The sequence below is a fragment of the Rhinolophus ferrumequinum genome, chromosome 16 (genome assembly GCF_004115265.2).
Source record: "Rhinolophus ferrumequinum isolate MPI-CBG mRhiFer1 chromosome 16, mRhiFer1_v1.p, whole genome shotgun sequence".
NCBI lineage: Eukaryota > Metazoa > Chordata > Mammalia > Chiroptera > Rhinolophidae > Rhinolophus > Rhinolophus ferrumequinum.
In genome coordinates, this window is record NC_046299.1 from 29,845,536 (window position 1) to 29,860,017 (window position 14,482).

Genomic DNA, 14,482 nt, shown 5'->3' on the forward strand with positions numbered 1-14,482 from the left:
TCAATTGATTTTTTGATGAAAGTGTCATGATTCTCTGATGGGGAATAAATAGCTTTTTCAACAGTGGTTCAAGAACACCTGGGTATCTTCATGGGAAAAAAAAATTGAGCCTTAACCCTTACCTCATAGTATATATAAAATTAATGCAACAAGGACTAGATTTAAGCATTATAAAACTTCTATTGGGAAAGAGGAGAAAATCTTTTCTAAGTTAGGCAAAAATTTCTTAGGCTGCAAAAGTCACTAACCAAAGAAAAAAATGGACAAATTGAAGTTTTTAAGTTTAAAAATGTCTTCTCTTCAAAGGATACCATTAGGGAAATAAAAAGGCAAACTGCTGGCTGGCAGCAAATATGTGCAATACATAAATCAGACCAAGGATATATGAAGGAATATATGGGAAATTTAAAATCATAAGACACAAATCTGGTAAAAGTTGAATAGATGCTTCACTAAAGGAGGTATAAACACTGGTCCTTGAAAAGATACTCAAATCATTAGTCATCAGGGAAATGCAAATTAACATCAACAGGAGAGGCAGAACTACAGTGAGAAGGAAGATCAGTGATTGCCTGGACGTCATGGTTAGGAGATAGGATCAAAGGACATGAGGAAACATTAAAATATATATATATATATATATATATATATATATATTATATAAATAAAAAGCTGGAAAAAATATTTTTAATACTACCAAAATGAGATATCATTCCATGCAGACTAGAATAGCTAAAATTAGAAAAACAATACCAAGTAAAAGCTTATATCTTCTAGCATATGTATTTTAAAAATTTCCTTCTGTAGAGTAGTCCTTTATTGTAGTAGTAAAAGATCATATTTTGGGCAATATTTTGGAGGCAGCTTTTGACGATTGTAAGGTATGGTGAGCTAGAAATACAGAGTTAATGGAGTTCACTTTAGAATACAAGTGTTAATAGTTCCAGTTGATAAAATGGTTGATAGCAGATTTTGGGGACAGTTTGAAATTCTGTAAATAGTACTCAAAATGGTTTATAAGGCAAGTGTAAATTGCATTAATTCTAAATGCCCTAAGGGAGATAATTAGCCAAAGGAACCTCCTTATGAAGCCTTTTGTACAGGGTATAAATATGTTTTAATACTTAAAATAATCACTTTCTAATCTACCTGTTTTACAAGTTTAAGGTTTTATTTTATTACAGAGGGCTACCCGTGCTTGTGATAGAAGTCATTTAGCAAGTACTTATGAAAACTTGTTGATAATAAATACTATTTAAAATCACAAGAGAAGAAAGCCAAGTACAGTAAATCTAAAAATGGGAAGCATTTTGATTATAATGATCTTCAGTAGCATTCAAGAGAAATTAAGAATGTTAAAATCAAAAGAACGAGTTCAAGGAAATTCAGAATATTATTGGAGGGCATGCTGAGCCTATTCTATTATGCTTGGTCCACGGCTTTCAGGAGGTTTGTTCGCCATTTGCTCCAACTGTTCCAATTTTGTGAAGTCACAGTCCGACATACTGAATGTTCCTACTGACCTGAGTCTCCCCTAATCTCCAGATTAAATTCCACCAGAACAGGGACCCGATGAACGTAATGTTCTGGTTACCCTAACCTATCAAATTGTGCTTCATCTGCCAGCTGCTGGCTTCCCTAACCTGATCTTCCTCCCATCGCCACTTTGGAGCAAGATAAAAGCACGTCAGCTATTTGAACTCGGCTTACATCCACCACTGTAGCTGTAATTGCTATGATTGCAATTTGATCAAAATAGGCATTTTCCTTCCTTTCCACCTATTTTGTAAAGCATAGAGGCTGTCAATATATCTGCTTTGGCCGAATCCCAAAGAGTGACCAGTGTGGAGTTTTACTGGCTAATTAGAGTCTTCAAAGCCTTTCCTTGTTTAGAGGTCACTCGCACCTTTGAATCAATGTCTGAACTCTGTCTCAGAGTTTCATCACAATAAAGTCCCTAGTTTCCCAAAAAGAGTCATTAAGCAACTTTAGGCTTTAAGCAACTTTAGGCTTTGCTTAGACCTGTTTCATGGCCAAGTCAGCTGAACTTCCACAAATGTCAGTCTTCATTTTGGCTTTCTGAGGCTTGAGCTAGCTGAGCTTAGTCTAATTATAATTGTTAACTTAAAGTTTGGTCAGTTTGGTCTTTTGGTTCTAAAACACCATTTTTCCTTTCTGGTTATACCTTCCAAGTGTACCAAGAACTTAAAACAACATACAATAACAAATGGGACTTAAGAATGGCAAAAACTCTCAGTATGAACAGTGTTCAAACCCGGACCGTAAGAGACTTGCCCAAGCTGTATCACAGCTTCTATTAACAGCAGCCTAAGGTGGAGGCCCTGGGACAACCCAGCCCCCTTTGGAATTCTTGTCTGGAAATCTCAAGGCTGTCAAAGAATTTATCCAAATTTAACCAAAGGTTGGTTCTTGCAGGTCTGGTACCTGACTACAGGCCCCTGCTTAGAGCATGTACTAAAAAGTGTTTACAACTGCGAATCCTTCCTCTGTCTCTTTGAGATGTTACATATCTCCTACAACCCAGGAGTGTCTTTCTCAAGGACCTCTAAACCATTCCTTGGAAATGTAATCACCCGGAAGGAGAGGGCCTCGGTCTCTCAGTCTCTGTGGGAAGATAAAATCTCAACTTGGACAGTTGCCCGCTAGCAGACACAGTTGGCCTGACCAACCCTTTGCAATTTTCACTTGAGTCCCAGGCACTCATTCTCCCTTTGAAATGCCCAGTCACGGCCTCACAAATTGAAATGGAGCTCAGTTCCTTGCCTTACTGTCAGTAGTTACTGAAAGAAAAAAAAAAAAATCTGGTTTTTTTGTCACTTTAATTACTAATGTCCGGCTTTATTTATCTCTGACAGCTTCATGGTATGGATTCAGCCTGATTAAGTTCTATACAGAATCTAAATTCAGGTATGTTATTTCTGTGCTGTTTGTACACCAACTTAGAAATCTAATGATTGATGGTTGCTAGTCCTGGGAAACCATAGTGCTGTTAAGTCAGTGGCCTAGCAAGTGTGCAGTTCAAGAATGCAATTTTATACTGAGACTTAGTCCCTGTGTTATCACTCCATATGTCATTTAATTTGGGGACTCTTTTGTTCTTAGATGGCCATTTTTTAACTTATCTGACCATGAGTGACCATTCATGACACCAAAAAGTTCTTCTTGAGATGTAATATACACATGGAATATTTGTTTTCAAAAAGTTAAAGCTCATTTGTGACATCTTAATAGAAAATGGTTTTTATTAGAGATTTTTAAATATTTTCTAAGATAAACTATGTGGAAATTTCAAGACAGGACACATATCATTGACTAAAGATTTAATAGACCAGAGTCACAAACTGTGGCCTGCCAGCAGTTTCATCAATAAAGTTTTCTTGACCACAGTCATGCCCATTCATTTACATATTGTTTATAGTTGCTTTCACGTTATAAGGGCGAAGCTGAGTATTTGTGACAGAGATGCTATGGTACAAAAGCCTAAATATTCACCACCTGGCTTTTTACAGAAAAAATTTGCTGGCTCCTGCAATAGACAATCCAACACAGAGATGCCAGTTCCTAAGTGCTACTTATTCAGCAAGATGCCAAATGTGTGTGTTCAGAATCAGGCGGTGTTTCCTGCCACTTTCTGGCATATTCTTCTGGATTCAATAAGGTAGTGTTACCACGCCTGGCACATAGCTTTGTTTATTGAGCTTTATGTTTATTGAGTTTATTATTCTCAAGTATGGCACACTTATTTTTAAAGACAATTTACCACAAAATAAGAGGAATGGCCTAAAAGTACTTAGTATTATATTTTAAAAGTTAATTTTGATTAGATTTTAGCAATCTTCATAACATCTATTAATAGTTCAAAACATTACTATTTGTGGAACACGGTTTGGAAAGCCCTAGGTCCTTGCTACTCAAAATATGGGCATCTTGCTAGAAATGCAAGAATCTTAGGCAGATTCTACATCAGAATACTGGATCAACTCTGTTTTTCAGCAAGATCGCCAGATGAGTCATACAGTCAAGTTTGAGGAACACTGCCGGTTACATCCCATCAGTTAAAACTCCCCTACTTCAGATGACAAACACAAGGAAGGCTTCATTTTTACAAAACTATTTTTGAATACCTCATTTTGGTTTTTAACTTTTTAAAATTCAAGTGCACACAATGGTTTACTGCTCAATTAATTATCACAAAGTGAACGCATCTATGTAATGATGACAACTCAGGGCAAGAAATATATCATTATCTTCCCCCTTTGCAGTTACTACCTCTTCCTATTACCTAACAGTAACCACTATCTTGTCTTCTAACAGCATAGATTAGTTTTGCCTGCTTTAAATTTTATATAAATGACATTTTAAAATGCTTTGTTTGTGTCTGACTTTATTTGTACAAAATTGCATTTGTCAGATTTACCCATTTATTGTGTGTGTAGCTATCGTTTTTTCTGCTTTTCCATTGTATAAATAGATCACAATTTATCCATTCTACTATCGAAAAACATTTAGGTTTCCAGTTTGGGGTTATTTATAAATAATGCTGCTATAAACATTCTTAAACATGTCTTTGGGTACACACTTACATGCATTTCTGTGTGTGTACCTAAGAGTGAAATTGCTATGTTAGAAGATATGTATGTATGTTTAAGTTTAGGAGAAACCACCAAACAATTTTCCAAAGTGGTCGTACCAATTTACACACCAGCTCGGTGTGAGAGTTGCAGTTGCTCACTATCACTTGATATTCTTAGTCTTTTCAATTTTTGGCCATTCTGATGGGTGTACTTTTAATTTGTATTTCTTTGTACACTAATGAGATTCAGAGCCTTTTCATATGCGTATTGACTACTTCAATATTCCCTTTCCTTTTCTTGCCCTTTTCAAAAATTGTGTTCTCACTCTTTTTCTTAGTGAGTTGTAGGAGTTGTACATATTCCAGATTAAGCTCATTTTCAGTGAGAGGGTTCAGAACCATCTGGTCAACCATTGCCAGGAGCAGAACTTGGTCCCCTTTTTAATAACTACATTTGATACCAGTAATGCATGTATTATATAATGAATGCTGAGCCATCGTCAGTGGGAATTAGTTAGAGAAGCTTTTTAAAAAGATAGCAAGCTGAGAAGGAAGCTGATTCTGGCAGTGTAAGATTGAAAGAGCAAAACGATGAAGGGAAATGCAGGGTCTGAGTGGGCACCTGAGAGACTCTAAGGCTCTGTGTTCTGTAGGTGAGTATTAGCACTCGTGGGAAGAAGGAACACTCATTTCATCCAGTGCTTGAGAGAATTAAATGAGAAAATGGGTAAGCAAGTTTTCGGTAAATACATAAGATACCAAAATCAGATTGAAACTACTTGACAGTTTTGCCCAGGGACCAGTCTGATTGATAGTGTGTGTGTGTGTGTGTGTGTGTGTGTGTGCGCGCGTGTGTCTTTTCTCGGCACATTCTATGTCATCATAGGGAGAGTCACACAGGAAGTAATTTAGATTTAAATTTCTTATATTCTTAGCAACTCCTTGATTATCTCTGCTCCGAAAGTTGTAAAAGGGCCTCTGGAAGAGTATAGAATTTACCTATGTAGATAGTTCTTTTTCCTTTATGGCAATCTTATAGGAGGAATGATTGTACAGTATTCATTACCAATTTAAAGCTTCTTCTAACTCAGTGGTTCTTAACCTTAATTGCACCTTAAAATTAGCTACAGATCTTTAAAAAAAAAAAAGTGCTGATGCCTGGTCCTGTTCCAGACTTGATTGAATTAGTCTGGGGAGGGACCTGGGTACCGGGCTTGTTTACAAGAACCACTGGTGATCCTAAAGGACATCCAGGTCTGAGAACCATGGGTGACATTGCAAAGATAAAGTTGTCCACCAGATGGAGACAAAGCACTTCTCCATAAAAAAGCACCACACAAAACCCATTCTCTGATTTTACAGCTGCAGCAACTCCAATTTATATAATGTACCAAGCAGAGCAAACATGTGGGAAGATAGGTAAAATTATCCTTGGTACTGTTGCTTGCCAACCAAAAATATTCTTCCCACCCCTGGGGAAAATTCTAGGAACTAACTTTAAAAAATAACATGTGGATAGAAATATATCTGATTCAGCCTCTAGAAATATTTTCAATCCTTTTCCTAGCTCATTTTGATAAAACAGACCATATAAACTGACAAAAGACTGAAAAATAAAACAGGACGGTAATATTGTCCATATATTAGAGAGTGGAAATTTTTGAAATAAGATCATAATAAGAATTATGCAAATAGAAATCAACGTCATCACGAGTAAATTAGTGTAAGATTTGCTCACAGGTTTTAGAAAATATATAGATGTAATAATGCAACTTACATTGATTCCTAAATCTGAAATACTTCATTAGCAGCTCTCCACTTTCATTTCTCCCATCTCTTGCCCAGCTCTGTCATAGAAGCTGTAAAGGCTACAAGCTTGATCTCTGTCCTCTTGTACCTGCCGATGGTCAGTGAGGTGCAGGAAACAAACCACTGGAGAAGGCTTCTCTTCCAGAATAAAATGACAAAGACTTAGTACAAGAAATTTGTTTTCTCCCTTGTTTCCCCCTCCTCCTGTCCCCATCTTTCTGGGGACACAAGACTTGGAAGTAGAACAACCATCCCTGTCCATGAGATGACAAAGTTATACTGGACAAACCAGTATAACCAAGGATGGCAGAGAGGACAGGCAGGAGGAGCCTGGATCCTTCCTTGATGAACATTATCTGAGCTAAAATGCATAGTTTGACGTATCACCTGGTTATAGGGTGAATACTTTCAACAGAACGATGCTAGAAAAAGCCAGGGTGTCCCGTCATCCTACCTGACACAGCCCGTGATTCCACCAGCGTACACACCAGGTAGGGCCAGACACACAGACCCAGAATATAAGCAATAAACCCAGTAGCAATAGACAGCAGTATTTATATCAACACAGGCCTGACTTGATCTTAAGGGTAGATGACACACAAAGGTATCTAATTGGAAAAAGAACTGGGAAAGGGTAAGATTTCTATGTTTTGATTAAGCAGAGTGGCAATCTGCAATTTAATAGCTAGGATATTCAGGATAATTGCAATTCTGTAGGCTCACAAAGATTTCAGGGAAGAGGATTTCACAGAATTCCGGGGCTGTTTAAAGGACTCGGGAGAACTGAGTTGGCAAAATGGGGGGAAGATATGATTGGCCTATGAAGCTTCCTTGGCAAGGTCATAAAGGCATAGCTGGGCCCTCTCTTGAGCACAGCATAGAAATGTGTCTCCTGGAGTCGTGTCATATGCCAGCTCTGTGAGCAGCCCAGGGGACAGTGACAGTGGACTTATAGCAGGCAAAGGTAATTGACTAGGAAGTAGGAGGAAGTTTAAGTCCCTTTAGGTGTCGAACTCACTGTCATGATTTTATCACATACTGGTAACTCTCAAATCTTTATCTCCAAACCTAACCTCTCCCCGGGTTTCAGACTCATTTCCAGCTGCCTCCTGGTTCTCTACACCTGGGGATTTGCAGAGTCATTTCAAAATCACCATGTCCAAAAAGAAACTCACTAAAGTAGCCTTGCTTCCTGTATATTCCTTTCTCATTCCATAAACTTTTTGGACAACTTTTATTCATTGCGGACTCTGTGCCACTCATTGTGCTGATGCTGGTGGTACAAGGATGCAAAAAACCAGACCTGGTTCTTCCCGCTGCATTTTTAGTCTGGAGGGGTCGTCGGCCATTAAACAAGGCAGCACACAAATAATTACGTATTTCAATCAGTGGTGATGAAGAATGGACACAGGTGCTATCTGAGAGTCAACAGGGGGACTTCATGCCTAATTATGCCGAATATTACCCACCTGGTCACTCAAGTTAGAAAAATCGACGTCATCCTTTCCTTTCCCTCTCTTATCATTTATACACAACCAACCACCACATCTTCCCTATTTGACCTCCTAAATATTTTTCAAGCCCATCTTCTCTTTCCCTTCTTCATTACTCTAGTTGAGACTGTCTCCATCTTCTATAAGGACCACACATTACTCTTTGAGGCCAGGCTTTGTGCATTTTCCCCTTCCTCTTCATTCTACCCCTCATCCCAATCCCTCCTGCATCCAGACACCATGATCCAAAACCTACATCTGACCATGTTGGTTTCCTGACTAACGTCTTTCTAGTGCTTTCCCATTTTATGTTAAAAATAAGCCTACTTTTTTTAATTAATAGATTTTATTTGGGGGGGAGCAGTTTTACGTTTATAGGAAAATTGGGCAGAAAGTACAAATTCCAAAATACCCCAGTCTCCCCCATTCCACCCCCCATCATAATTTCCTTTATTATTAACTTCTTACATTAGTGTGGTATGTTTATTACAATTGATGAATCAATATTGATACATTATTATTAACTAAAGTCTATAGTTTACTTCAGGGTTCACGCTTTGTGTTGTACATTCAACGTACAAAGAGTTTTGACAAACACATGTCATGTATCCATCATTACAGCATCAGACAGAATAGTTTCACTGCCCTAAAAAACCCCTGTGTTCCACCTATTCATCTACCCCTCCCCCAGGAACCTCTGTGATCTGCTGATCATCTTACTGTCCCTATAGTTCTGTCTTTTCCAGAACGTCATATATTTGGAATAATATAGTGTGTAGCCTCTTCAGAATAGTTTCTTTCACTGAACAATATGCATTTAAGTTTCTTCTGAGTCTTTTTTTTCTTTTTTGTCTTGATAGCTCATTTCTTTTTATCACTGAATAATATTCCATTGTATGGATGTACCAGTTTGTTTATCCACTTACCTATTGAAGGACATCTTGGTTGCTTCTAAATTTGGGGAATTATGAATAAAACTGTTATAAACATCCGTGTGCATGTTTTTGTGTGAACATAAGTTTTCAACTCATTTAGGTAAATACCAAGTAGTATGATTGCTGGATTGGTTGGTAAAACTATGTTTAGCTTTGCAAGACATTGTTATACCAAACTATCTTCCAAAATGGGTCTACTATTTTGCATTCCCACCAGCAATACATGAGAGTTCCTGTGGCTCCATATCCAGATCAGCATTTGCTGCTGTCAGTGTTTTGGATTTTAGCCATCCTCATAGATGTATAGTGGTATGTCACTGTTTTAATTTGCAATTCCCTAATGACATTTGATGTTGAGCATCTTTTCATCTGCTATTTGCCAGCTTTAGTAGGTGTCTGTTCAAATGTTTTGTCCACTTATTCATGAGGTTTTCTTATTATTGAGTTTTAAGGTTTTCTTGTTTATTTCGGATACAAGACCTTTACCAGATATGTGTTTTGCAAATATTTTCTCCCAGTCTGTGGCTTGTCATTTCATTCTATTAATGATGTCTTTCACAGAGCAGAAGATTTTAATTTTAATGACGTCTAAAATCATTTCTTTCATTCATGTGTTTTGGGTGTTGTATCTAAAACCTTATTGCCAAACCCAAGGTCACCTCAATTTTCTTCTATACTATTATATAGAAATTTTATAGTTCTATATTTTACAGTTAGGTCTATGATCCATGTTGAGTCCATTTTTGTGAAGGATATAAGGTCATTGTCTAGATTCCCTTTTTTTTTTTTTTGCATGTTGCTGTTCCAGAACCATTTGTTAAAAAGATTATCCTTTCTCCATTGAATTCCCTTTGTTCCTTTATCAAATATCAGTTAACTACATTTGTGTAGGTCTATTTCTGGGCTCTCTCTTCTGTTGTATTGATCTATTTGTCTATTCTTTCACCAATACACACTGTTGTCATTACTGTATCTCTATAGTAAGTCTTGAAGTCAGTTGTGTCAGTCTTCCAGTTTTGTTCTTCAGTATTGTTTTGGCTATTCTGTATCTTTTGCTTTTCAATATAAACTTTAGAATCAGTTTGTTGATATTTGTAAAGTAACTTGCTAGGATTTTGATTGGGATTTTGTTGAATCTATATGTCAAGTTGGGAATAACTGATATCTTAGTAATATGAGTCTTCTTATCCATGAATATGGAATATCTCTCTGCTTATTTAGATCTTGATTACTTTCATTGGAGTTTTGTAGTTTTTGTCATGTAGGTCTTGTACATATTTTGAAAAATATGTATACTTTAACCATATGTTGTCTACAAAAGAGTCATTTTGGATAGAAAGACACAAAGAGGTTGAACATAAAAGAATGGAAAAGGTATTCCATGCAAATAGTTAACCAACAGAGAGCTGGGGTGGTTATATTATTATCAGACATAATAGATTACAGATCAAAAATTTTACAAGAGACAAAAAAAGATATTATATTTTGATAAAAGTTTCAATTCATCAAGAATATGTAACATTGTAAACATATACACAACTTATAACATAGCCCCAAAACATATGAAGTAAAAATTGACAGATCCAAAGGGAGAAATAGACAATTCTACAATAATAGTTGGATATTTCAATACCCCCACTTTCAATAATGGAAGGAACAACCAGACAGAAGATCATTTAGGAAATCTAGGACTTTAACAACACTATAAATCAATTACTCCTGAGAGACATGTACAGAACACTTCACCCAACAATACAAGAATAGACATCATTCTCAAGTACAAGTGGAACAGTCTCCAGGATACACCAAATCTTAATACATTTAAAAAAATTGATATCATACAAATTATTTTTTCTGATCACAGTGGCATGAAACTAGAAATCCATAACAGAGGGCAAAGTAGAAAGCTCACAAATATGTGGAAATTAAACCAAATACACTTAAACAACCAATGGGTCAAGGAAGAAATCACAAAAGAAATTAGAAAATATCATGAGCTAAATTAAAAACATACCAAAAATTATTGAATATAGCAAAAGAAATGTTAAGAGGGAAAAGTATAGCTGTAAATGCGTATATTGACAAAGAAGAAAAATCTCAAATCAATCACCTAACTATACACCTTAAATAACTAGGAAAATAGAGCAAACTAAACCTACAGGTAGCAGAAGGAAGGAAATAATAAAGATTAGAGAGAAGATAAATGAATAGGAAATAGAAAAACAATAGAAAAAGTTTGGTTCTTTAAAAAGATCAGCAAAATTTATGGGCATAGAGTTGTTCGTAATATTCCTCTGTTATCCTTTTAATGTCTCTGCGATCAGTAGTGATGGCCTCTTTTTCATTTCTGATGTTAGCATTCTGTGTCTTCTCTCTTATTTGATTAGCCTGGCTGGAGGTTTATTGATTTTACGGATCATTTCAAAGAACTATCTTCTGGTTTCAGTGATTTCTTTATTGATTGCCTGCCTTCAAATTTCATTGATTTGTGCTTTAATTTTATTATTTCTTTTCTTCTATTTACTTTGGATTTAATTTGCTTTCTAGTTTACTAAGGTGGAAGTTTATAGATTTTATATCTTTCTTCTTTACTAATATATGCATTCAATGCTATAAATTTCCCTCTAGCATTGCTTTTCCTGCATCCCACAAATTTTGGTAAGTTGTATTTTCATTTTCATTTAGTTCAAAATTTTTTTTAAATTTCTCTTGTGACTTCTTCTTTGATCCATGTGTTATTTGGAAGTGTGTTGATGAATCTTCTACTATTTGGGGGATTTTCCAGCCATCTTTCTGTTATTGATTTCCACTAAGTTTAATTCCACTGTGGTCTGAGAGCATGCTCTGTAGGATTGCTAGTCTTTCAAATTTGTTAAAGTTTTTGTTTTGTACTCCAGAATGTGGTCTATCATGTGAGCTTGAGGGAAAAATGTGTATTCCGCACTGGTTGGATAAAGCATTCTCTAAATGTCAATAGATCCAATTGATTGATGTTGCTGTTCAGTTCAAATATATCCTTACTGATTTTCTACCTTTGGCTCTGTCTATTTCTGATAGAGGGGTACTGGAGTCTCCAAATATAATAGGGGATTGGTTTATTTCTCCATGCAGCTCTATCAATTCTTGGCTCATGTTTTGGTGCTTTGTTGTTACTCTCATCCATGTTCAAGATTGTTATGTCTTCTTGGGGGAATGGACCCCTTTTTCGTTATGTAATGCCCCTCTTTATCTCAGATAATGTTCCTTGTACTGGCTCTGTGGCTGGAAGCCGAGCTCTTGCCTGCTGCGGACTTCGCCTCTGAAATCTCTCCATCTCTTTGTGCAGGACATGGACAGACAGTCTCTGTGAGCGTGGGGTTGTTTTAGATGACCTGCTGTTATCTACAGCCGAACAGTCAGAAACTAGTCATGAAATGTCAAGTATCAGAGTCAGAATTCTAGGTTTTATCTGTGTCCACATCCACTCCCACAGTGGCTTTCCGCCTTAGTTTACAGTCTAATCTGACAGGATGAAACTCGTTGCTTTTTCTTCCAAGCTCTTCACGTTCTGCAAGGCTGCCTGCCCTTTGGCCACAGCGTCTAAGATCTTCTACCCTTTCTGGGCAACTTGCACATGAATTTTTTGTCGTGCGAAGTTTCTTTTGCTGCTTCAGTGCCTCCAGTAGCTGCGCCAAGCACCAGGGCCTGAGTCCCTGGAGCTGGAACTTGAGGTCACTGCACCCCGCGAGGACATTTCCCGGAGGCCTGCGAGCTGCAGGCACTCGGCTCCTTGGCAACCCCGCCGCTCGGCGTGCCCATCATCACCGTTAAGGACATTGGTACGTTACCAAAGGGCCATCTAGAAAGCCAGTCACGATTTGGATTTCCATCGGAAACCTTTGAGGTATTGCGGGGAAAGGATTGGATATTATTTTGGGTAACTACCTTGCCACCTATTTAACATTTGGTGAATTATTTTAAATATAGTTTTTACTAAAAATTGAGACTAATTCGTAGTAATGAGTACGCAGTTCCAGACTTGCGGGTGGCAACTTGACAGTGATTACGGAGCCCCTGATGGTCTGTGGTGTGGGGCAAGGGCTTAGACATTGGCACCAGCCAGACACGTTGGAATTCTAGTCAGACTTTTATTAGTTGTGTGTCCATGACCCCAATTTCTTCCTTTTTAAAGGCTTGCTCAGTTATATCTACACAAAGGGCAGGTGGATGAATCTTGGTGAATAACGGATTATTATCAACTTAGTCAGATGCTCACTCCAGTTTAGCTGCCAGATGTCATTTCATTGTTGGAGCAATTCGACACATTTTTTGATGTCTGGTATATCTAACTTGAAAGTAATTTACCTCCTGAATTTTTATTTGTTTTTATATATAAGTAATACATGTCATTGTAAAGAATTCATAACATACAAACAGAAGTAAAGGCAGCCTGAAAGCTGCCCCCTAAATTAACCACGAATATTTGGGGAGCCTAGTAGACAAGCGGGGAGAGGGTCTCACTGTTTGGTGTGTAGATTCTCACTTGTTCCCATGTTTTCAGCACAGCCTGACTGCCTACAGGGGAGACGGGGGCCCCAAAGTCCAGAGCTTTGTTGAATTAACATCTCCAGAGAGTAAACCTCCAGTCTCCTTCCAGTAGAAAAAGGGAATTCTTCCAGTCATTTTGTCTCCACACTTCCAGTGACTCCTCCAATTTTTAACCCACTGGTTCCTCCATAGAATAGTCCCTGACAATACACCTTAAATAATTTTTTTTTGCATCAATCAACCTTAAATGTCCAAAAGAAGTATGGATACAGAGCATAGGAGATGTGGGGTGGGGTCTCAGACCCTGTTCTAGGAATGAGGGAGAGATGAACCCACACCAGACATTTCCAACTGGCCACACGTGTGGGAGGGCAGGAGAAAACACAGATGTGAACATTCATAAAAAGGTTTGATACAGCTCAAGTTCAGAGCTTTTGAGGGACCTGCAGCAGGAATGAGTCTGCTTACACTTCTGCCACTGCTGGCTTATTTTGGCTTTCTCATGTTTGCTAAAAAGTTACTACTCATACACCTGAATTCTTGCTTCCAGAATTTTGCTATTGTCTCCTTGTCACTTTATTTATCTATTCTTTCAACATTGACATGTCAAATAAATCTATGTCAAATTTTGTTTCTTTTCAGGAATAAATAGAACCTGCCTTGCCTGGAAGTTAAAACTTTTTCTAAATATGGTAGGACTGCTTTCTTCTTTTTTGTTATATGTGCTTTTATCCCACTTACATTAAGAAAAACTAAACCTTATAAACTAAAAATAATTGTAAAGAAAATAAAATGTATCAATCTCTCACAACTGGCAGGTTATAAAAATAATCTATAATCATTTCCATTTTTATTCTCCCTTCTGATTTAACGAAAAAATGTTCTCATATAAGTCCGTTTATATCTGTAGTCCAAATAAATAGAATCAACAAATGTTAAGTGCAAATTCTATTCAAATATTTACTTATTCCAGATTCTCTTGGGTGCAAGTGACAGAAAATCATCTCAAACTAACTGGAATTAAGAAGGTAATTTGTTTGAATGCCTGGGAATTCCAAGGATTTATTCCACCCTAGGTACGCTGGATCAAGGGGGATATCAAATGATATTGTCAGGATATACGT